Source organism: Oncorhynchus mykiss, chromosome 15 (genome assembly GCF_057628025.1).
Source record: "Oncorhynchus mykiss isolate SJ-2025 chromosome 15, ASM5762802v1, whole genome shotgun sequence".
NCBI lineage: Eukaryota > Metazoa > Chordata > Actinopteri > Salmoniformes > Salmonidae > Oncorhynchus > Oncorhynchus mykiss.
In genome coordinates this window covers 46636924-46659692 of record NC_143036.1, presented here as the reverse complement: position 1 = coordinate 46659692, position 22769 = coordinate 46636924, and the positions used below count along the sequence as shown (strand labels likewise).

General features: G+C 43.2%; 16 non-coding genes across 16 annotated transcripts; all 16 read right to left on the bottom strand.

The window, feature by feature from the left end:
• Positions 1 to 919: 919 nt before the first annotated feature.
• On the bottom strand, positions 920 to 1001 carry trnas-gcu (transfer RNA serine (anticodon GCU)). The gene has a single exon. It is a non-coding gene; the product is annotated as a tRNA-Ser (tRNA).
• A 480-nt stretch (positions 1002 to 1481) lies between these two features.
• Positions 1482 to 1563, bottom strand: trnas-gcu (transfer RNA serine (anticodon GCU)). The gene has a single exon. It is a non-coding gene; the product is annotated as a tRNA-Ser (tRNA).
• Positions 1564 to 2043: 480 nt separating this feature from the next.
• On the bottom strand, positions 2044 to 2125 carry trnas-gcu (transfer RNA serine (anticodon GCU)). Its single transcript has one exon. It is a non-coding gene; the product is annotated as a tRNA-Ser (tRNA).
• A 1960-nt stretch (positions 2126 to 4085) lies between these two features.
• Positions 4086 to 4167, bottom strand: trnas-gcu (transfer RNA serine (anticodon GCU)). Its single transcript has one exon. It is a non-coding gene; the product is annotated as a tRNA-Ser (tRNA).
• A 480-nt stretch (positions 4168 to 4647) lies between these two features.
• On the bottom strand, positions 4648 to 4729 carry trnas-gcu (transfer RNA serine (anticodon GCU)). Its single transcript has one exon. It is a non-coding gene; the product is annotated as a tRNA-Ser (tRNA).
• Positions 4730 to 5208: 479 nt separating this feature from the next.
• Positions 5209 to 5290, bottom strand: trnas-gcu (transfer RNA serine (anticodon GCU)). The gene has a single exon. It is a non-coding gene; the product is annotated as a tRNA-Ser (tRNA).
• A 480-nt stretch (positions 5291 to 5770) lies between these two features.
• trnas-gcu (transfer RNA serine (anticodon GCU)) lies at positions 5771 to 5852 on the bottom strand. Its single transcript has one exon. It is a non-coding gene; the product is annotated as a tRNA-Ser (tRNA).
• Positions 5853 to 6332: 480 nt separating this feature from the next.
• On the bottom strand, positions 6333 to 6414 carry trnas-gcu (transfer RNA serine (anticodon GCU)). The gene has a single exon. It is a non-coding gene; the product is annotated as a tRNA-Ser (tRNA).
• Positions 6415 to 6894: 480 nt separating this feature from the next.
• On the bottom strand, positions 6895 to 6976 carry trnas-gcu (transfer RNA serine (anticodon GCU)). Its single transcript has one exon. It is a non-coding gene; the product is annotated as a tRNA-Ser (tRNA).
• Positions 6977 to 8018: 1042 nt separating this feature from the next.
• On the bottom strand, positions 8019 to 8100 carry trnas-gcu (transfer RNA serine (anticodon GCU)). Its single transcript has one exon. It is a non-coding gene; the product is annotated as a tRNA-Ser (tRNA).
• A 1959-nt stretch (positions 8101 to 10059) lies between these two features.
• Positions 10060 to 10141, bottom strand: trnas-gcu (transfer RNA serine (anticodon GCU)). The gene has a single exon. It is a non-coding gene; the product is annotated as a tRNA-Ser (tRNA).
• Positions 10142 to 11688: 1547 nt separating this feature from the next.
• trnas-gcu (transfer RNA serine (anticodon GCU)) lies at positions 11689 to 11770 on the bottom strand. The gene has a single exon. It is a non-coding gene; the product is annotated as a tRNA-Ser (tRNA).
• A 480-nt stretch (positions 11771 to 12250) lies between these two features.
• On the bottom strand, positions 12251 to 12332 carry trnas-gcu (transfer RNA serine (anticodon GCU)). Its single transcript has one exon. It is a non-coding gene; the product is annotated as a tRNA-Ser (tRNA).
• Positions 12333 to 15204: 2872 nt separating this feature from the next.
• On the bottom strand, positions 15205 to 15286 carry trnas-gcu (transfer RNA serine (anticodon GCU)). The gene has a single exon. It is a non-coding gene; the product is annotated as a tRNA-Ser (tRNA).
• Positions 15287 to 19365: 4079 nt separating this feature from the next.
• On the bottom strand, positions 19366 to 19447 carry trnas-gcu (transfer RNA serine (anticodon GCU)). Its single transcript has one exon. It is a non-coding gene; the product is annotated as a tRNA-Ser (tRNA).
• Positions 19448 to 20348: 901 nt separating this feature from the next.
• Positions 20349 to 20430, bottom strand: trnas-gcu (transfer RNA serine (anticodon GCU)). The gene has a single exon. It is a non-coding gene; the product is annotated as a tRNA-Ser (tRNA).
• Positions 20431 to 22769: the final 2339 nt, after the last annotated feature.

Genomic DNA, 22769 nt, shown 5'->3' with positions numbered 1-22769 from the left:
TTAACAAATGTTTTGTCAGGCCGAGTGGTCTCCAGGGCTTGATTAAGTGTGTTGAGGTGTCGGTTCAAATCCCACTATTGAGGTTGCCCTTGGTGAAGTTATTCTTCAATACCTGAATCTTATTAGTCGCTCTAGGATTGCGCAGGGATTCTATTTTCATGTGGGGCCATGTAAGAGAGGAAATAACAAATGTTGTGTGAAGAGGTTGGCGTTATAATCCACACATGCAGTTCATCGCCTTCACCACTCAGATACCAAGTCCTGTGCTCTCGCTGTGGCAGTCAGCAATTTTACCAGTGTTTGTGAAAGTCAAAATCTTCCAGTGCCAAAATAAAGCACATAATTTTAATTGTTTCACAATGAGGATGGGATTCAAACCCATGCATGCAGAGCACAATGGATTAGCAGTCCATCGCCTTAACCACTCGGCCACCTCATCCTGTTTTTTGGAAGTTGCAAATTACCTTAAAAGACTGTAGTTGCTGTATGTAAACGCTAGATTGAAATCAATGAAAGTTATGCAGAGCAATGGCAAGGACATGTGTCGATCCCATCGAGACATTTAACAAATGTTTTGTCAGGCCGAGTGGTCTCCAGGGCTTGATTAAGTGTGTTGAGGTGTCGCTTCAAATCCCACTATTGAGGTTGCCCTTGGTGAAGTTATTCTTCAATACCTGAATCTTATTAGTCGCTCTAGGATTGCGCAGGGATTCTATTTTCATGTGGGTCCATGTAAGAGAGGAAATAACAAATGTTGTGTGAAGAGGTTGGTGTTATAATCCACACATGCAGTTCATCGCCTTCACCACTCAGATACCAAGTCCTGTGCTCTCTCTGTGGCAGTCAGCAATTTTGCCAGTGTTTGTGAAAGTCAAAATCTTCCAGTGCCAAAATAGAGCACATCAATTTAATTGTTACACGATGAGGATGGGATTCGAACCCATGCATGCAGAGCACAATGGATTAGCAGTCCATCGCCTTAACCACTCGGCCACCTCATCCTGTTTTTTGGAAGTTGCAAATTACCTTAAAAGACTGTAGTTGCTGTATGTAAACGCTAGATTGAAATCAATGAAAGTTATGCAGAGCAATGGCAAGGACATGTGTCGATCCCATCGAGACATTTAACAAATGTTTTGTCAGGCCGAGTGGTCTCCAGGGCTTGATTAAGTGTGTTGAGGTGTCGGTTCAAATCCCACTATTGAGGTTGCCCTTGGTGAAGTCATTCTTCAATACCTGAATCTTATTAGTCGCTCTAGGATTGCGCAGGGATTCTATTTTCATGTGGGGCCATGTAAGAGAGGAAATAACAAATGTTGTGTGAAGAGGTTGGTGTTATAATCCACACATGCAGTTCATCGCCTTCACCACTCAGATACCAAGTCCTGTGCTCTCGCTGTGGCAGTCAGCAATTTTGCCAGTGTTTGTGAAAGTCAAAATCTTCCAGTGCCAAAATAAAGCACCGAGTTCTAATTGTTACACGATGAGGATGGGATTCGAACCCATGCATGCAGAGCACAATGGATTAGCAGTCCATCGCCTTAACCACTCGGCCACCTCATCCTGTTTTTTGGAAGTTGCAAATGACCTTAAAAGACTGTAGTTGCTGTATGTAAACGCTAGATTGAAATCAATGAAAGTTATGCAGAGCAATGGCAAGGACATGTGTCGATCCCATCGAGACATTTAACAAATGTTTTGTCAGGCCGAGTGGTCTCCAGGGCTTGATTAAGTGTGTTGAGGTGTCGGTTCAAATCCCACTATTGAGGTTGCCCTTGGTGAAGTTATTCTTCAATACCTGAATCTTATTAGTCGCTCTAGGATTGCGCAGGGATTCTATTTTCATGTGGGTCCATGTAAGAGAGGAAATAACAAATGTTGTGTGAAGAGGTTGGTGTTATAATCCACACATGCAGTTCATCGCCTTCACCACTCAGATACCAAGTCCTGTGCTCTCTCTGTGGCAGTCAGCAATTTTGCCAGTGTTTGTGAAAGTCAAAATCTTCCAGTGCCAAAATAGAGCACATCAATTTAATTGTTACACGATGAGGATGGGATTCGAACCCATGCATGCAGAGCACAATGGATTAGCAGTCCATCGCCTTAACCACTCGGCCACCTCATCCTGTTTTTTGGAAGTTGCAAATTACCTTAAAAGACTGTAGTTGCTGTATGTAAACGCTAGATTGAAATCAATGAAAGTTATGCAGAGCAATGGCAAGGACATGTGTCGATCCCATCGAGACATTTAACAAATGTTTTGTCAGGCCGAGTGGTCTCCAGTGCTTGATTAAGTGTGTTGAGGTGTCGGTTCAAATCCCACTATTGAGGTTGCCCTTGGTGAAGTTATTCTTCAATACCTGAATCTTATTAGTCGCTCTAGGATTGCGCAGGGATTCTATTTTCATGTGGGTCCATGTAAGAGAGGAAATAACAAATGTTGTGTGAAGAGGTTGGTGTTATAATCCACACATGCAGTTCATCGCCTTCACCACTCAGATACCAAGTCCTGTGCTCTCGCTGTGGCAGTCAGCAATTTTGCCAGTGTTTGTGAAAGTCAAAATCTTCCAGTGCCAAAATAAAGCACCGAGTTCTAATTGTTACACGATGAGGATGGGATTCGAAACCATGCATGCAGAGCACAATGGATTAGCAGTCCATCGCCTTAACCACTCGGCCACCTCATCCTGTTTTTTGGAAGTTGCAAATGACCTTAAAAGACTGTAGTTGCTGTATGTAAACGCTAGATTGAAATCAATGAAAGTTATGCAGAGCAATGGCAAGGACATGTGTCGATCCCATCGAGACATTTAACAAATGTTTTGTCAGGCCGAGTGGTCTCCAGGGCTTGATTAAGTGTGTTGAGGTGTCGGTTCAAATCCCACTATTGAGGTTGCCCTTGGTGAAGTCATTCTTCAATACCTGAATCCTATTAGTCGCACTAGGATTGTGCAGGGACTCTACATTCATGTGGGGCCATGTAAGAGAGGACATAACAAATGTTTTGTGAAGAGGTTGGTGTTATAATCCACACATGCAGTTCATCGCCTTCACCACTCAGATACCAAGTCCTGTGCTCTCGCTGTGGCAGTCAGCAATTTTACCAGTGTTTGTGAAAGTCAAAATCTTCCATTGCCAAAATAAAGCACCGAATTTTAATTGTTACACGATGAGATTCTAACCCATGCATGTAGAGCACAATGGATAAGCAGTCCATCGCCTTAACCACTCATCCACCTCATCCTGTTACTTAGATGTGGCAAATTACCTTAAAAACCTGTAGTTGCTGTATGTAAACCCTAGATTGAAATCAATGAAAGTTAGGCAGAGCAATGGCAAGGCCATGTGTCGATCCCATCGAGACATTTAACAAATGTTTTGTCAGGCCGAGTGGTCTCAAGTGCTTGATTAAGTGTTTTGAGCTGTCGGTTCAAATCCCACCATTGAGGTTGCCCTTGGTGAAGCTATTCTTCAATACCTGAATCTTATTAGTCGCACTAGTATTGCGCAGGGATTCTATATTCATGTGGGGCCATGTAAGAGATGAAATAACAAATGTTTTGTGAAGAGGTTGGCGTTATAATCCACACATGCAGTTCATCGCCTTCACCACTCAGATACCAAGTCCTGTGCTCTCGCTGTGGCAGTCAGCAATTTTACCAGTGTTTGTGAAAGTCAAAATCTTCCAGTGCCAAAATAAAGCAGATTATTTTTCACCACACTTCACCACTCAGAGCACAATGGATTAGCAGTCCATCGCCTTAACCACTCGGCCACCTCATCCTGTTTTTTGGAAGTTGCACTATTGAGGTTGCCCTTGGTGAAGTTATTCTTCAATACCTGAATCTTATTAGTCGCTCTAGGATTGCGCAGGGATTCTATTTTCATGTGGGGCCATGTAAGAGAGGAAATAACAAATGTTGTGTGAAGAGGTTGGTGTTATAATCCACACATGCAGTTCATCGCCTTCACCACTCAGATACCAAGTCCTGTGCTCTCGCTGTGGCAGTCAGCAATTTTGCCAGTGTTTGTGAAAGTCAAAATCTTCCAGTGCCAAAATAAAGCACCGAGTTCTAATTGTTACACGATGAGGATGGGATTCGAACCCATGCATGCAGAGCACAATGGATTAGCAGTCCATCGCCTTAACCACTCGGCCACCTCATCCTGTTTTTTGGAAGTTGCAAATTACCTTAAAAGACTGTAGTTGCTGTATGTAAACGCTAGATTGAAATCAATGAAAGTTATGCAGAGCAATGGCAAGGATATGTGTCGATCCCATCGAGACATTTAACAAATGTTTTGTCAGGCCGAGTGGTCTCCAGTGCTTGATTAAGTGTGTTGAGGTGTCGGTTCAAATCCCACTATTGAGGTTGCCCTTGGTGAAGTCATTCTTCAATACCTGAATCTTATTAGTCGCTCTAGGATTGCGCAGGGATTCTATTTTCATGTGGGGCCATGTAAGAGAGGAAATAACAAATGTTGTGTGAAGAGGTTGGTGTTATAATCCACACATGCAGTTCATCGCCTTCACCACTCAGATACCAAGTCCTGTGCTCTCGCTGTGGCAGTCAGCAATTTTGCCAGTGTTTGTGAAAGTCAAAATCTTCCAGTGCCAAAATAAAGCACCGAGTTCTAATTGTTACACGATGAGGATGGGATTCGAACCCATGCATGCAGAGCACAATGGATTAGCAGTCCATCGCCTTAACCACTCGGCCACCTCATCCTGTTTTTTGGAAGTTGCAAATTACCTTAAAAACTGTAGTTGCTGTATGTAAACGCTAGATTGAAATCAATTAAAGTTATGCAGAGCAATGGCAAGGACATGTGTCGATCCCATCGAGACATTTAACAAATGTTTTGTCAGGCCGAGTGGTCTCCAGGGCTTGATTAAGTGTGTTGAGGTGTCGGTTCAAATCCCACTATTGAGGTTGCCCTTGGTGAAGTTATTCTTCAATACCTGAATCTTATTAGTCGCTCTAGGATTGCGCAGGGATTCTATTTTCATGTGGGTCCATGTAAGAGAGGAAATAACAAATGTTGTGTGAAGAGGTTGGTGTTATAATCCACACATGCAGTTCATCGCCTTCACCACTCAGATACCAAGTCCTGTGCTCTCTCTGTGGCAGTCAGCAATTTTGCCAGTGTTTGTGAAAGTCAAAATCTTCCAGTGCCAAAATAAAGCACATCAATTTAATTGTTACACGATGAGGATGGGATTCGAACCCATGCATGCAGAGCACAATGGATTAGCAGTCCATCGCCTTAACCACTCGGCCACCTCATCCTATTTTTTGGAAGTTGCAAATGACCTTAAAAGACTGTAGTTGCTGTATGTAAACGCTAGATTTAAATCAATGAAAGTTATGCAGAGCAATGGCAAGGACATGTGTCGATCCCATCGAGACATTTAACAAATGTTTTGTCAGGCCGAGTGGTCTCCAGGGCTTGATTAAGTGTGTTGAGGTGTCGGTTCAAATCCCACTATTGAGGTTGCCCTTGGTGAAGTTATTCTTCAATACCTGAATCTTATTAGTCGCTCTAGGATTGCGCAGGGATTCTATTTTCATGTGGGTCCATGTAAGAGAGGAAATAACAAATGTTGTGTGAAGAGGTTGGTGTTATAATCCACACATGCAGTTCATCGCCTTCACCACTCAGATACCAAGTCCTGTGCTCTCTCTGTGGCAGTCAGCAATTTTGCCAGTGTTTGTGAAAGTCAAAATCTTCCAGTGCCAAAATAAAGCACATCAATTTAATTGTTACACGATGAGGATGGGATTCGAACCCATGCATGCAGAGCACAATGGATTAGCAGTCCATCGCCTTAACCACTCGGCCACCTCATCCTGTTTTTTGGAAGTTGCAAATTACCTTAAAAGACTGTAGTTGCTGTATGTAAACGCTAGATTGAAATCAATGAAAGTTATGCAGAGCAATGGCAAGGCCATGTGTCGATCCCATCGAGACATTTAACAAATGTTTTGTCAGGCCGAGTGGTCTCCAGTGCTTGATTAAGTGTGTTGAGGTGTCGGTTCAAATCCCACTATTGAGGTTGCCCTTGGTGAAGTCATTCTTCAATACCTGAATCTTATTAGTCGCTCTAGGATTGCGCAGGGATTCTATTTTCATGTGGGGCCATGTAAGAGAGGAAATAACAAATGTTGTGTGAAGAGGTTGGTGTTATAATCCACACATGCAGTTCATCGCCTTCACCACTCAGATACCAAGTCCTGTGCTCTCGCTGTGGCAGTCAGCAATTTTGCCAGTGTTTGTGAAAGTCAAAATCTTCCAGTGCCAAAATAAAGCACCGAGTTCTAATTGTTACACGATGAGGATGGGATTCGAACCCATGCATGCAGAGCACAATGGATTAGCAGTCCATCGCCTTAACCACTCGGCCACCTCATCCTGTTTTTTGGAAGTTGCAAATGACCTTAAAAGACTGTAGTTGCTGTATGTAAACGCTAGATTGAAATCAATGAAAGTTATGCAGAGCAATGGCAAGGACATGTGTCGATCCCATCGAGACATTTAACAAATGTTTTGTCAGGCCGAGTGGTCTCCAGGGCTTGATTAAGTGTGTTGAGGTGTCGGTTCAAATCCCACTATTGAGGTTGCCCTTGGTGAAGTTATTCTTCAATACCTGAATCTTATTAGTCGCTCTAGGATTGCGCAGGGATTCTATTTTCATGTGGGTCCATGTAAGAGAGGAAATAACAAATGTTGTGTGAAGAGGTTGGTGTTATAATCCACACATGCAGTTCATCGCCTTCACCACTCAGATACCAAGTCCTGTGCTCTCTCTGTGGCAGTCAGCAATTTTGCCAGTGTTTGTGAAAGTCAAAATCTTCCAGTGCCAAAATAGAGCACATCAATTTAATTGTTACACGATGAGGATGGGATTCGAACCCATGCATGCAGAGCACAATGGATTAGCAGTCCATCGCCTTAACCACTCGGCCACCTCATCCTGTTTTTTGGAAGTTGCAAATTACCTTAAAAGACTGTAGTTGCTGTATGTAAACGCTAGATTGAAATCAATGAAAGTTATGCAGAGCAATGGCAAGGACATGTGTCGATCCCATCGAGACATTTAACAAATGTTTTGTCAGGCCGAGTGGTCTCCAGGGCTTGATTAAGTGTGTTGAGGTGTCGGTTCAAATCCCACTATTGAGGTTGCCCTTGGTGAAGTCATTCTTCAATACCTGAATCTTATTAGTCGCTCTAGGATTGCGCAGGGATTCTATTTTCATGTGGGGCCATGTAAGAGAGGAAATAACAAATGTTGTGTGAAGAGGTTGGTGTTATAATCCACACATGCAGTTCATCGCCTTCACCACTCAGATACCAAGTCCTGTGCTCTCGCTGTGGCAGTCAGCAATTTTGCCAGTGTTTGTGAAAGTCAAAATCTTCCAGTGCCAAAATCAAGCACGTCATTTTAATTGTTACACAGTGAGGATGGGATTCAAACCCATGCATGCAGAGCACAATATATTAGCAGTCCGTCGCCTTAACCACTCAGCCACCTCATCCTGTTTTTTGGAAGTTGCAAATTACCTTAAAAGACTGTAGTTGCTGTATGTAAACGCTAGATTGAAATCAATGAAAGTTATGCAGAGCAATGGCAAGGACATGTGTCGATCCCATCGAGACATTTAAGAAATGTTTTGTCAGGCCGAGTGGTCTCCAGGGCTTGATAAAGTGTGTTGAGGTGTCGGTTCAAATCCCACTATTGAGGTTGCCCTTGGTGAAGTCATTCTTCAATACCTGAATCTTATTAGTCGCTCTAGGATTGCGCAGGGATTCTATTTTCATGTGGGGCCATGTAAGAGAGGAAATAACAAATGTTGTGTGAAGAGGTTGGTGTTATAATCCACACATGCAGTTCATCGCCTTCACCACTCAGATACCAAGTCCTGTGCTCTCGCTGTGGCAGTCAGCAATTTTGCCAGTGTTTGTGAAAGTCAAAATCTTCCAGTGCCAAAATAAAGCACCGAGTTCTAATTGTTACACGATGAGGATGGGATTCGAACCCATGCATGCAGAGCACAATGGATTAGCAGTCCATCGCCTTAACCACTCGGCCACCTCATCCTGTTTTTTGGAAGTTGCAAATTACCTTAAAAACTGTAGTTGCTGTATGTAAACCCTAGATTGAAATCAATGAAAGTTATGCAGAGCAATGGCAAGGCCATGTGTCGATCCCATCGAGACATTTAACAAATGTTTTGTCAGGCCGAGTGGTCTCCAGTGCTTGATTAAGTGTGTTGAGGTGTCGGTTCAAATCCCACTATTGAGGTTGCCCTTGGTGAAGTCATTCTTCAATACCTGAATCTTATTAGTCGCTCTAGGATTGCGCAGGGATTCTATTTTCATGTGGGGCCATGTAAGAGAGGAAATAACAAATGTTGTGTGAAGAGGTTGGTGTTATAATCCACACATGCAGTTCATCGCCTTCACCACTCAGATACCAAGTCCTGTGCTCTCTCTGTGGCAGTCAGCAATTTTGCCAGTGTTTGTGAAAGTCAAAATCTTCCAGTGCCAAAATAAAGCACATCAATTTAATTGTTACACGATGAGGATGGGATTCGAACCCATGCATGCAGAGCACAATGGATTAGCAGTCCATCGCCTTAACCACTCGGCCACCTCGGCCACCAATGAAAGTTATGCAGAGCAATGGCAAGGACATGTGTCGATCCCATCGAGACATTTAACAAATGTTTTGTCAGGCCGAGTGGTCTCCAGGGCTTGATTAAGTGTGTTGAGGTGTCGGTTCAAATCCCACTATTGAGGTTGCCCTTGGTGAAGTCATTCTTCAATACCTGAATCTTATTAGTCGCTCTAGGATTGCGCAGGGATTCTATTTTCATGTGGGGCCATGTAAGAGAGGAAATAACAAATGTTGTGTGAAGAGGTTGGTGTTATAATCCACACATGCAGTTCATCGCCTTCACCACTCAGATACCAAGTCCTGTGCTCTCGCTGTGGCAGTCAGCAATTTTGCCAGTGTTTGTGAAAGTCAAAATCTTCCAGTGCCAAAATCAAGCACGTCATTTTAATTGTTACACAGTGAGGATGGGATTCAAACCCATGCATGCAGAGCACAATATATTAGCAGTCCGTCGCCTTAACCACTCAGCCACCTCATCCTGTTTTTTGGAAGTTGCAAATGACCTTAAAAGACTGTAGTTGCTGTATGTACACCCTAGATTGAAATCAATGAAAGTTATGCAGAGCAATGGCAAGGCCATGTGTCTATCCCATCGAGACATTTAACAAATGTTTTGTCAGGCCGAGTGGTCTCCAGTGCTTGATTAAGTGTGTTGAGGTGTCGGTTCAAATCCCACTATTGAGGTTGCCCTTGGTGAAGTTATTCTTCAATGCCTGAATCTTATTAGTCGCTCTAGGATTGCGCAGGGATTCTATTTTCATGTGGGGCCATGTAAGAGAGGAAATAACACATGTTGTGTGAAGAGGTTGGTGTTATAATCCACACATGCAGTTCATCGCCTTCACCACTCAGATACCAAGTCCTGTGCTCTCGCTGTGGCAGTCAGCAATTTGACCAGTGTTTGTGAAAGTCAAAATCTTCCAGTGCCAAAATAAAGCACATCATTTGAATTGTTACACGATGAGGATGGAATTCGAACGCATGCATGCAGAGCACAATGGATTAGCAGTACATCGCCTTAACCACTCGGCCACCTCATCCTGTATATCGGAAGTGGCAAATGACCTTAAAAAACTGTAGTTGCTGTATGTAAACCCTAGATTGAAATCAATGAAAGCAATGGCAGGGCCATGTGTCGATCCCATCGAGATATTTAACAAATGTTTTGTCAGGCCGAGTGGTCTCACGTGCTTGATTAAAAGTGTGTTGAGGTGTCGGTTCAAGTGGATGGTGTTATAATCCACACATGAAGTTCATCGCCTTCACCACTCAGATACCAAGACCTGTGTTCTCGCTGTGGGAGTCAGCAATTTTACCAGTGTTTGTGAAAGTCAAAATCTTCCAGTGCCAAAATAAAGCACAGACTTTTAATTGTTACACGATGAGGATGGGATTCGAACCCATGCATGCAGAGCACAATGGATTAGCAGTCCATCGCCTTAACCACTCGGCCACCTCATCTGCAGCTTGGAAGGGGCAAATTACCTTAAAAAACTGTAGTTGCTGTATGTAAACCCTAGATTGAAATCAATGAAAGTTATGCAGAGCAATGGCAAGGCCATGTGTCGATCCCATCGAGACATTTAACAAATGTTTTGTCAGGCCGAGTGGTCTCCAGTGCTTGATTAAGTGTGTTGAGGTGTCGATTCAAATCTCACTATTGAGGTTGCCCTTGGTGAAGTTATTCTTCAATACCTGAATCTTATTAGTCGCTCTAGGATTGCGCAGGGATTCTATTTTCATGTCGGGCCATGTAAGAGAGGAAATAACAAATGTTGTGTGAAGTGGTTGGTGTTATAATCCACACATGCAGTTCATCGCCTTCACCACTCAGATACCAAGTCCTGTGCTCTTGCTGTGGCAGTCAGCAATTTTGCCAGTGTTTGTGAAAGTCAAAATCTTCCAGTGCCAAAATCAAGCACGTCATTTTAATTGTTACACAGTGAGGATGGGATTCAAACCACACAGCCACCTCATCCTGTTTTTTGGAAGTTGCAAATGACCTTAAAAGACTGTAGTTGCTGTATGTACACCCTAGATTGAAATCAATGAAAGTTATGCAGAGCAATGGCAAGGCCATGTGTCTATCCCATCGAGACATTTAACAAATGTTTTGTCAGGCCGAGTGGTCTCCAGTGCTTGATTAAGTCGGTTCAAATCCCACTATTGAGGTTGCCCTTGGTGAAGTTATTCTTCAATACCTGAATCTTATTAGTCGCTCTAGGATTGCGCAGGGATTCTATTTTCATGTGGGGCAATGTAAGAGAGGAAATAACACATGTTGTGTGAAGAGGTTGGTGTTATAATCCACACATGCAGTTCATCGCCTTCACCACTCAGATACCAAGTCCTGTGCTCTCGCTGTGGCAGTCAGCAATTTTACCAGTGTTTGTGAAAGTCAAAATCTTCCAGTGCCAAAATAAATCACCAAATTTTAATTGTTACACGATGAGGATGGGATTCGAACCCATGCATGCAGAGCACAATGGATTAGCAGTCCATCGCCTTAACCACTCGGCCACCTCTTCCTGTTTTTTGGAAGTTGCAAATGACCTTAAAAGACTGTAGTTGCTGTATGTAAACCCTAGATTGAAATCAATGAAAGTTATGCAGAGCAATGGCAAGGCCATGTGTCGATCCCATCGAGACATTTAACAAATGTTTTGTCAGGCCGAGTGGTCTCCAGGGCTTGATTAAGTGTGTTGAGGTGTCGGTTCAAATCTCACTATTGAGGTTGCCCTTGGTGAAGTTATTCTTCAATACCTGAATCTTATTAGTCGCTCTAGGATTGCGCAGGGATTCTATTTTCATGTCGGGCCATGTAAGAGAGGAAATAACAAATGTTGTGTGAAGTGGTTGGTGTTATAATCCACACATGCAGTTCATCGCCTTCACCACTCAGATACCAAGTCCTGTGCTCTCGCTGTGGCAGTCAGCAATTTTGCCAGTGTTTGTGAAAGTCAAAATCTTCCAGTGCCAAAATAGAGCACATCAATTTAATTGTTACACGATGAGGATGGGATTCGAACCCATGCATGCAGAGCACAATGGATTAGCAGTCCATCGCCTTAACCACTCGGCCACCTCATCCTGTTTTTTGGAAGTTGCAAATGACCTTAAAAGACTGTAGTTGCTGTATGTAAACGCTAGATTGAAATCAATGAAAGTTATGCAGAGCAATGGCAAGGCCATGTGTCGATCCCATCGAGACATTTAACAAATGTTTTGTCAGGCCGAGTGGTCTCCAGGGCTTGATTAAGTGTGTTGAGGTGTCGGTTCAAATCCCACTATTGAGGTTGCCCTTGGTGAAGTTATTCTTCAATACCTGAATCTTATTAGTCGCTCTAGGATTGCGCAGGGATTCTATTTTCATGTGGGTCCATGTAAGAGAGGAAATAACAAATGTTGTGTGAAGAGGTTGGTGTTATAATCCACACATGCAGTTCATCGCCTTCACCACTCAGATACCAAGTCCTGTGCTCTCTCTGTGGCAGTCAGCAATTTTGCCAGTGTTTGTGAAAGTCAAAATCTTCCAGTGCCAAAATAGAGCACATCAATTTAATTGTTACACGATGAGGATGGGATTCGAACCCATGCATGCAGAGCACAATGGATTAGCAGTCCATCGCCTTAACCACTCGGCCACCTCATCCTGTTTTTTGGAAGTTGCAAATTACCTTAAAAGACTGTAGTTGCTGTATGTAAACGCTAGATTGAAATCAATGAAAGTTATGCAGAGCAATGGCAAGGACATGTGTCGATCCCATCGAGACATTTAACAAATGTTTTGTCAGGCCGAGTGGTCTCCAGGGCTTGATTAAGTGTGTTGAGGTGTCGGTTCAAATCCCACTATTGAGGTTGCCCTTGGTGAAGTCATTCTTCAATACCTGAATCTTATTAGTCGCTCTAGGATTGCGCAGGGATTCTATTTTCATGTGGGGCCATGTAAGAGAGGAAATAACAAATGTTGTGTGAAGAGGTTGGTGTTATAATCCACACATGCAGTTCATCGCCTTCACCACTCAGATACCAAGTCCTGTGCTCTCGCTGTGGCAGTCAGCAATTTTGCCAGTGTTTGTGAAAGTCAAAATCTTCCAGTGCCAAAATCAAGCACGTCATTTTAATTGTTACACAGTGAGGATGGGATTCAAACCCATGCATGCAGAGCACAATATATTAGCAGTCCGTCGCCTTAACCACTCAGCCACCTCATCCTGTTTTTTGGAAGTTGCAAATGACCTTAAAAGACTGTAGTTGCTGTATGTACACCCTAGATTGAAATCAATGAAAGTTATGCAGAGCAATGGCAAGGCCATGTGTCTATCCCATCGAGACATTTAACAAATGTTTTGTCAGGCCGAGTGGTCTCCAGTGCTTGATTAAGTGTGTTGAGGTGTCGGTTCAAATCCCACTATTGAGGTTGCCCTTGGTGAAGTTATTCTTCAATGCCTGAATCTTATTAGTCGCTCTAGGATTGCGCAGGGATTCTATTTTCATGTGGGGCCATGTAAGAGAGGAAATAACACATGTTGTGTGAAGAGGTTGGTGTTATAATCCACACATGCAGTTCATCGCCTTCACCACTCAGATACCAAGTCCTGTGCTCTCGCTGTGGCAGTCAGCAATTTGACCAGTGTTTGTGAAAGTCAAAATCTTCCAGTGCCAAAATAAAGCACATCATTTGAATTGTTACACGATGAGGATGGAATTCGAACGCATGCATGCAGAGCACAATGGATTAGCAGTACATCGCCTTAACCACTCGGCCACCTCATCCTGTATATTGGAAGTGGCAAATGACCTTAAAAAACTGTAGTTGCTGTATGTAAACCCTAGATTGAAATCAATGAAAGCAATGGCAGGGCCATGTGTCGATCCCATCGAGATATTTAACAAATGTTTTGTCAGGCCGAGTGGTCTCACGTGCTTGATTAAAAGTGTGTTGAGGTGTCGGTTCAAGTGGATGGTGTTATAATCCACACATGAAGTTCATCGCCTTCACCACTCAGATACCAAGACCTGTGTTCTCGCTGTGGGAGTCAGCAATTTTACCAGTGTTTGTGAAAGTCAAAATCTTCCAGTGCCAAAATAAAGCACAGACTTTTAATTGTTACACGATGAGGATGGGATTCGAACCCATGCATGCAGAGCACAATGGATTAGCAGTCAATGAAATCAATGAAATCAATGAAAGTTATGCAGAGCAATGGCAAGGCCATGTGTCGATCCCATCGAGACATTTAACAAATGTTTTGTCAGGCCGAGTGGTCTCCAGTGCTTGATTAAGTGTGTTGAGGTGTCGGTTCAAATCTCACTATTGAGGTTGCCCTTGGTGAAGTTATTCTTCAATACCTGAATCTTATTAGTCGCTCTAGGATTGCGCAGGGATTCTATTTTCATGTCGGGCCATGTAAGAGAGGAAATAACAAATGTTGTGTGAAGTGGTTGGTGTTATAATCCACACATGCAGTTCATCGCCTTCACCACTCAGATACCAAGTCCTGTGCTCTTGCTGTGGCAGTCAGCAATTTTGCCAGTGTTTGTGAAAGTCAAAATCTTCCAGTGCCAAAATCAAGCACGTCATTTTAATTGTTACACAGTGAGGATGGGATTCAAACCACACAGCCACCTCAACCTGTTTTTTGGAAGTTGCAAATGACCTTAAAAGACTGTAGTTGCTGTATGTACACCCTAGATTGAAATCAATGAAAGTTATGCAGAGCAATGGCAAGGCCATGTGTCTATCCCATCGAGACATTTAACAAATGTTTTGTCAGGCCGAGTGGTCTCCAGTGCTTGATTAAGTCGGTTCAAATCCCACTATTGAGGTTGCCCTTGGTGAAGTTATTCTTCAATACCTGAATCTTATTAGTCGCTCTAGGATTGCGCAGGGATTCTATTTTCATGTGGGGCAATGTAAGAGAGGAAATAACACATGTTGTGTGAAGAGGTTGGTGTTATAATCCACACATGCAGTTCATCGCCTTCACCACTCAGATACCAAGTCCTGTGCTCTCGCTGTGGCAGTCAGCAATTTTACCAGTGTTTGTGAAAGTCAAAATCTTCCAGTGCCAAAATAAATCACCAAATTTTAATTGTTACACGATGAGGATGGGATTCGAACGCATGCATGCAGAGCACAATGGATTAGCAGTACATCGCCTTAACCACTCGGCCACCTCATCCTGTATATTGGAAGTGGCAAATGACCTTAAAAAACTGTAGTTGCTGTATGTAAACCCTAGATTGAAATCAATGAAAGCAATGGCAGGGCCATGTGTCGATCCCATCGAGATATTTAACAAATGTTTTGTCAGGCCGAGTGGTCTCACATGCTTGATTAAAAGTGTGTTGAGGTGTCGGTTCAAGTGGATGGTGTTATAATCCACACATGAAGTTCATCGCCTTCACCACTCAGATACCAAGACCTGTGTTCTCGCTGTGGGAGTCAGCAATTTTACCAGTGTTTGTGAAAGTCAAAATCTTCCAGTGCCAAAATAAAGCACAGACTTTTAATTGTTACACGATGAGGATGGGATTCGAACCCATGCATGCAGAGCACAATGGATTAGCAGTCCATCGCCTTAACCACTCGGCCACCTCATCTGCAGCTTGGAAGGGGCAAATTACCTTAAAAAACTGTAGTTGCTGTATGTAAACCCTAGATTGAAATCAATGAAAGTTATGCAGAGCAATGGCAAGGCCATGTGTCGATCCCATCGAGACATTTAACAAATGTTTTGTCAGGCCGAGTGGTCTCCAGTGCTTGATTAAGTGTGTTGAGGTGTCGATTCAAATCTCACTATTGAGGTTGCCCTTGGTGAAGTTATTCTTCAATACCTGAATCTTATTAGTCGCTCTAGGATTGCGCAGGGATTCTATTTTCATGTCGGGCCATGTAAGAGAGGAAATAACAAATGTTGTGTGAAGTGGTTGGTGTTATAATCCACACATGCAGTTCATCGCCTTCACCACTCAGATACCAAGTCCTGTGCTCTTGCTGTGGCAGTCAGCAATTTTGCCAGTGTTTGTGAAAGTCAAAATCTTCCAGTGCCAAAATCAAGCACGTCATTTTAATTGTTACACAGTGAGGATGGGATTCAAACCACACAGCCACCTCATCCTGTTTTTTGGAAGTTGCAAATGACCTTAAAAGACTGTAGTTGCTGTATGTACACCCTAGATTGAAATCAATGAAAGTTATGCAGAGCAATGGCAAGGCCATGTGTCTATCCCATCGAGACATTTAACAAATGTTTTGTCAGGCCGAGTGGTCTCCAGTGCTTGATTAAGTCGGTTCAAATCCCACTATTGAGGTTGCCCTTGGTGAAGTTATTCTTCAATACCTGAATCTTATTAGTCGCTCTAGGATTGCGCAGGGATTCTATTTTCATGTGGGGCCATGTAAGAGAGGAAATAACACATGTTGTGTGAAGAGGTTGGTGTTATAATCCACACATGCAGTTCATCGCCTTCACCACTCAGATACCAAGTCCTGTGCTCTCGCTGTGGCAGTCACCAATTTGACCAGTGTTTGTGAAAGTCAAAATCTTCCAGTGCCAAAATAAAGCACATCATTTGAATTGTTACACGATGAGGATGGAATTCGAACGCATGCATGCAGAGCACAATGGATTAGCAGTACATCGCCTTAACCACTCGGCCACCTCATCCTGTATATTGGAAGTGGCAAATGACCTTAAAAAACTGTAGTTGCTGTATGTAAACCCTAGATTGAAATCAATGAAAGCAATGGCAGGGCCATGTGTCGATCCCATCGAGATATTTAACAAATGTTTTGTCAGGCCGAGTGGTCTCACGTGCTTGATTAAAAGTGTGTTGAGGTGTCGGTTCAAGTGGATGGTGTTATAATCCACACATGAAGTTCATCGCCTTCACCACTCAGATACCAAGACCTGTGTTCTCGCTGTGGGAGTCAGCAATTTTACCAGTGTTTGTGAAAGTCAAAATCTTCCAGTGCCAAAATAAAGCACAGACTTTTAATTGTTACACGATGAGGATGGGATTCAAACCCATGCATGCAGAGCACAATGGATTAGCAGTCCATCGCCTTAACCACTCGGCCACCTCATCTGCAGCTTGGAAGGGGCAAATTACCTTAAAAAACTGTAGTTGCTGTATGTAAACCCTAGATTGAAATCAATGAAAGTTAGGCAGAGCAATGGCAAGGCCATGTGTCGACCCCATCAAGACATTTAACAAACGTGTTGTCATGCCGAGTGGTCTCAAGTGCTTGATTAAGTGTGTTGAGGTGTCGGTTCAAATCCCACCATTGAGTTTGCCCTTGGTGAAGCTATTCTTCAATACCTGAATCTTATTAGTCGCTCTAGGATTGCGCAGGGATTCTATATTCTTGTGGGGCCATGTAAGAGAGGAAATAACAAATGTTTTGTGAAGAGGTTGGTGTTATAATCCACACATGCAGTTCATCGCCTTCAACACTCAGATACCAAGTCAAATCAAATCATCAAATCAAATTTATTTATATAGCCCTTCGTACATCAGCTGATATCTCAAAGTGCTGTACAGAAACCCAGCCTAAAACCCCAAACAGCAAGCAATGCAGGTGTAGAAGCACGGTGGCTAGGAAAAACTCCCTAGAAAGGCCAAAACCTAGGAAGAAACCTAGAGAGGAACCAGGCTATGTGGGGTGGCCAGTCCTTTTCTGGCTGTGCCGGGTGGAGATTATAACATAACTTGGCCAAGATGTTCAAATGTTCATAAATGACCAGCATGGTCGAATAATAATAGGGCAGAACAGTTGAAACTGGAGCAGCAGCACGGTCAGGTGGACTGGGGACAGCAAGGAGTCAGGTAGTCCTGGGGCATGGTCCTAGGGCTCAGGTCAGTTGAAACTGGAGCAGCAGCACGGCCAGGTGGACTGGGGACAGCAAGGAGTCATCATGTCAGGTAGTCCTGGGGCATGGTCCTAGGGCTCAGGTCCTCCGAGAGAGAGAAAGAAAGAGAGAAGGAGAGAATTAGAGAACACACACTTAGATTCAAACAGGACACCGAATAGGACAGGAGAAGTACTCCAGATATAACAAACTTACCCCAGCCCCCCGACACATAAACTACTGCAGCATAAACACTGGAGGCTGAGACAGGAGGGGTTAGGAGTCCTGTGCTCTCGCTGTGGCAGTCAGCAATTTTACCAGTGTTTGTGAAAGTAAAAATCTTCCAGTGCCAAAATAAAGCACAGACTTTTAATTGTTACACGATGAGGATGGGACTCGAACCCATGCATGCAGCGCACAATGGATTGGCAGTCCATCGCCTTAAACACTCAGCCACCTCATCCTGCATTCTAGAAGTGGCAAATGACCTTCAAAAACTGTAGTTGCTGTATGTAAAGCATTGATTGAAATCAATGAAAGTTAGGCAGAGCAATGGTTGGTGTTATAATCCACACATTCATCGCCTTCACCACTCAGATACCAAGTCCTGTGCTCTCGCTGTGGCAGTCACCAATTTTACCAGTGTTTGTGAAAGTCAAAATCTTCCAGTGCCAAAATAGAGGACATCATTTTAATTGTTTCACGATGAGGATGGGATTCGAACCCATGCATGCAGAGCACAATGGATTAGCAGTTCATCAACTTAACCACTTGGCCACCTCATCCTGTATTTTAGAAGTGGCAAATGACCTTAAAAAACTGTAGTTGCTGTATGTAGACCCTAGATTGAAATCAATGAAAGTTAGGCAGAGCAATGGCAGGGCCATGTGTCGATCCCATCGAGATATTTAACAAATGTTTTGTCAGGCCGAGTGGTCTCAAGTGCTTGATTAAGTGTTTTGAGCTGTCGGTTCAAATCCCACCATTGAGTTTGCCCTTGGTGAAGCTATTCTTCAATACCTGAATCTTATTAGTCACACTAGAATTGCGCAGGGATTCTATATTCATGTGGGGCCATGTAAGAGATGAAATAACAAATGTTTTGTGAAGAGGTTGGCGTTATAATCCACACATGCAGTTCATCGCCTTCACCACTCAGATACCAAGTCCTGTGCTCTCGCTGTGGCAGTCAGCAATTTTACCAGTGTTTGTGAAAGTCAAAATCTTCCAGTGCCAAAATAAAGCACATCATTTTAATTGTTTCACGATGAGGATGGGATTCAAACCCATGCATGCAGAGCACAATGGATTAGCAGTCCATCGCCTTAACCACTCATCCACCTCATCCTGTTTTTTACATGTGGCAAATGACCTTAAAAAACTGTAGTTGCTGTATTTAAACCCTAGATTGAAATCAATGAAAGTTAGCCAGCGCAATGGCAAGGCCATGTGTCGATCCCATCGAGACATTTAACAAATGTTTTGTCAGGCCGAGTGGTCTCCGGTGCTTGATTAAGTGTGTTGAGGTGTCGGTTCAAATCCCACTATTGAGGTTGCCCTTGGTGAAGTTATTCTTCAATACCTGAATCTTATTAGTCGCTCTAGGATTGCGCAGGGATTCTATTTTCATGTGGGTCCATGTAAGAGAGGAAATAACAAATGTTGTGTGAAGAGGTTGGTGTTATAATCCACACATGCAGTTCATCGCCTTCACCACTCAGATACCAAGTCCTGTGCTCTCTCTGTGGCAGTCAGCAATTTTGCCAGTGTTTGTGAAAGTCAAAATCTTCCAGTGCCAAAATAGAGCACATCAATTTAATTGTTACACGATGAGGATGGGATTCGAACCCATGCATGCAGAGCACAATGGATTAGCAGTCCATCGCCTTAACCACTCGGCCACCTCATCCTGTTTTTTGGAAGTTGCAAATTACTTTAAAAGACTGTAGTTGCTGTATGTAAACGCTAGATTGAAATCAATGAAAGTTATGCAGAGCAATGGCAAGGACATGTGTCTATCCCATCGAGACATTTAACAAATGTTTTGTCAGGCCGAGTGGTCTCCAGTGCTTGATTAAGTGTGTTGAGGTGTCGGTTCAAATCCCACTATTGAGGTTGCCCTTGGTGAAGTTATTCTTCAATACCTGAATCTTATTAGTCGCTCTAGGATTGCGCAGGGATTCTATTTTCATGTGGGGCCATGTAAGAGAGGAAATAACACATGTTGTGTGAAGAGGTTGGTGTTATAATCCACACATGCAGTTCATCGCCTTCACCACTCAGATACCAAGTCCTGTGCTCTCGCTGTGGCAGTCAGCAATTTGACCAGTGTTTGTGAAAGTCAAAATCTTCCAGTGCCAAAATAAAGCACATCATTTGAATTGTTACACGATGAGGATGGAATTCGAACGCATGCATGCAGAGCACAATGGATTAGCAGTACATCGCCTTCACCACTCGGCCACCTCATCCTGTATATTGGAAGTGGCAAATGACCTTAAAAAACTGTAGTTGCTGTATGTAAACCCTAGATTGAAATCAATGAAAGCAATGGCAGGGCCATGTGTCGATCCCATCGAGATATTTAACAAATGTTTTGTCAGGCCGAGTGGTCTCACGTGCTTGATTAAAAGTGTGTTGAGGTGTCGGTTCAAGTGGATGGTGTTATAATCCACACATGAAGTTCATCGCCTTCACCACTCAGATACCAAGACCTGTGTTCTCGCTGTGGGAGTCAGCAATTTTACCAGTGTTTGTGAAAGTCAAAATCTTCCAGTGCCAAAATAAAGCACAGACTTTTAATTGTTACACGATGAGGATGGGATTCGAACCCATGCATGCAGAGCACAATGGATTAGCAGTCCATCGCCTTAACCACTCGGCCACCTCATCTGCAGCTTGGAAGGGGCAAATTACCTTAAAAAACTGTAGTTGCTGTATGTAAACCCTAGATTGAAATCAATGAAAGTTATGCAGAGCAATGGCAAGGCCATGTGTCGATCCCATCGAGACATTTAACAAATGTTTTGTCAGGCCGAGTGGTCTCCAGTGCTTGATTAAGTGTGTTGAGGTGTCGGTTCAAATCTCACTATTGAGGTTGCCCTTGGTGAAGTTATTCTTCAATACCTGAATCTTATTAGTCGCTCTAGGATTGCGCAGGGATTCTATTTTCATGTCGGGCCATGTAAGAGAGGAAATAACAAATGTTGTGTGAAGTGGTTGGTGTTATAATCCACACATGCAGTTCATCGCCTTCACCACTCAGATACCAAGTCCTGTGCTCTTGCTGTGGCAGTCAGCAATTTTGCCAGTGTTTGTGAAAGTCAAAATCTTCCAGTGCCAAAATCAAGCACGTCATTTTAATTGTTACACAGTGAGGATGGGATTCAAACCACACAGCCACCTCATCCTGTTTTTTGGAAGTTGCAAATGACCTTAAAAGACTGTAGTTGCTGTATGTACACCCTAGATTGAAATCAATGAAAGTTATGCAGAGCAATGGCAAGGCCATGTGTCTATCCCATCGAGACATTTAACAAATGTTTTGTCAGGCCGAGTGGTCTCCAGTGCTTGATTAAGTCGGTTCAAATCCCACTATTGAGGTTGCCCTTGGTGAAGTTATTCTTCAATACCTGAATCTTATTAGTCGCTCTAGGATTGCGCAGGGATTCTATTTTCATGTGGGGCAATGTAAGAGAGGAAATAACACATGTTGTGTGAAGAGGTTGGTGTTATAATCCACACATGCAGTTCATCGCCTTCACCACTCAGATACCAAGTCCTGTGCTCTCGCTGTGGCAGTCAGCAATTTTACCAGTGTTTGTGAAAGTCAAAATCTTCCAGTGCCAAAATAAATCACCAAATTTTAATTGTTACACGATGAGGATGGGATTCGAACCCATGCATGCAGAGCACAATGGATTAGCAGTCCATCGCCTTAACCACTCGGCCACCTCTTCCTGTTTTTTGGAAGTTGCAAATGACCTTAAAAGACTGTAGTTGCTGTATGTAAACCCTAGATTGAAATCAATGAAAGTTATGCAGAGCAATGGCAAGGCCATGTGTCGATCCCATCGAGACATTTAACAAATGTTTTGTCAGGCCGATTGGTCTCCAGTGCTTGATTAAGTGTGTTGAGGTGTCGGTTCAAATCTCACTATTGAGGTTGCCCTTGGTGAAGTTATTCTTCAATACCTGAATCTTATTAGTCGCTCTAGGATTGCGCAGGGATTCTATTTTCATGTCGGGCCATGTAAGAGAGGAAATAACAAATGTTGTGTGAAGTGGTTGGTGTTATAATCCACACATGCAGTTCATCGCCTTCACCACTCAGATACCAAGTCCTGTGCTCTCGCTGTGGCAGTCAGCAATTTTGCCAGTGTTTGTGAAAGTCAAAATCTTCCAGTGCCAAAATCAAGCACGTCATTTTAATTGTTACACAGTGAGGATGGGATTCAAACCCATGCATGCAGAGCACAATATATTAGCAGTCCGTCGCCTTAACCACTCAGCCACCTCATCCTGTTTTTTGGAAGTTGCAAATGACCTTAAAAGACTGTAGTTGCTGTATGTACACCCTAGATTGAAATCAATGAAAGTTATGCAGAGCAATGGCAAGGCCATGTGTCTATCCCATCGAGACATTTAACAAATGTTTTGTCAGGCCGAGTGGTCTCCAGTGCTTGATTAAGTGTGTTGAGGTGTCGGTTCAAATCCCACTATTGAGGTTGCCCTTGGTGAAGTTATTCTTCAATACCTGAATCTTATTAGTCGCTCTAGGATTGCGCAGGGATTCTATTTTCATGTGGGGCCATGTAAGAGAGGAAATAACACATGTTGTGTGAAGAGGTTGGTGTTATAATCCACACATGCAGTTCATCGCCTTCACCACTCAGATACCAAGTCCTGTGCTCTCGCTGTGGCAGTCAGCAATTTGACCAGTGTTTGTGAAAGTCAAAATCTTCCAGTGCCAAAATAAAGCACATCATTTGAATTGTTACACGATGAGGATGGAATTCGAACGCATGCATGCAGAGCACAATGGATTAGCAGTACATCGCCTTAACCACTCGGCCACCTCATCCTGTATATTGGAAGTGGCAAATGACCTTAAAAAACTGTAGTTGCTGTATGTAAACCCTAGATTGAAATCAATGAAAGCAATGGCAGGGCCATGTGTCGATCCCATCGAGATATTTAACAAATGTTTTGTCAGGCCGAGTGGTCTCACG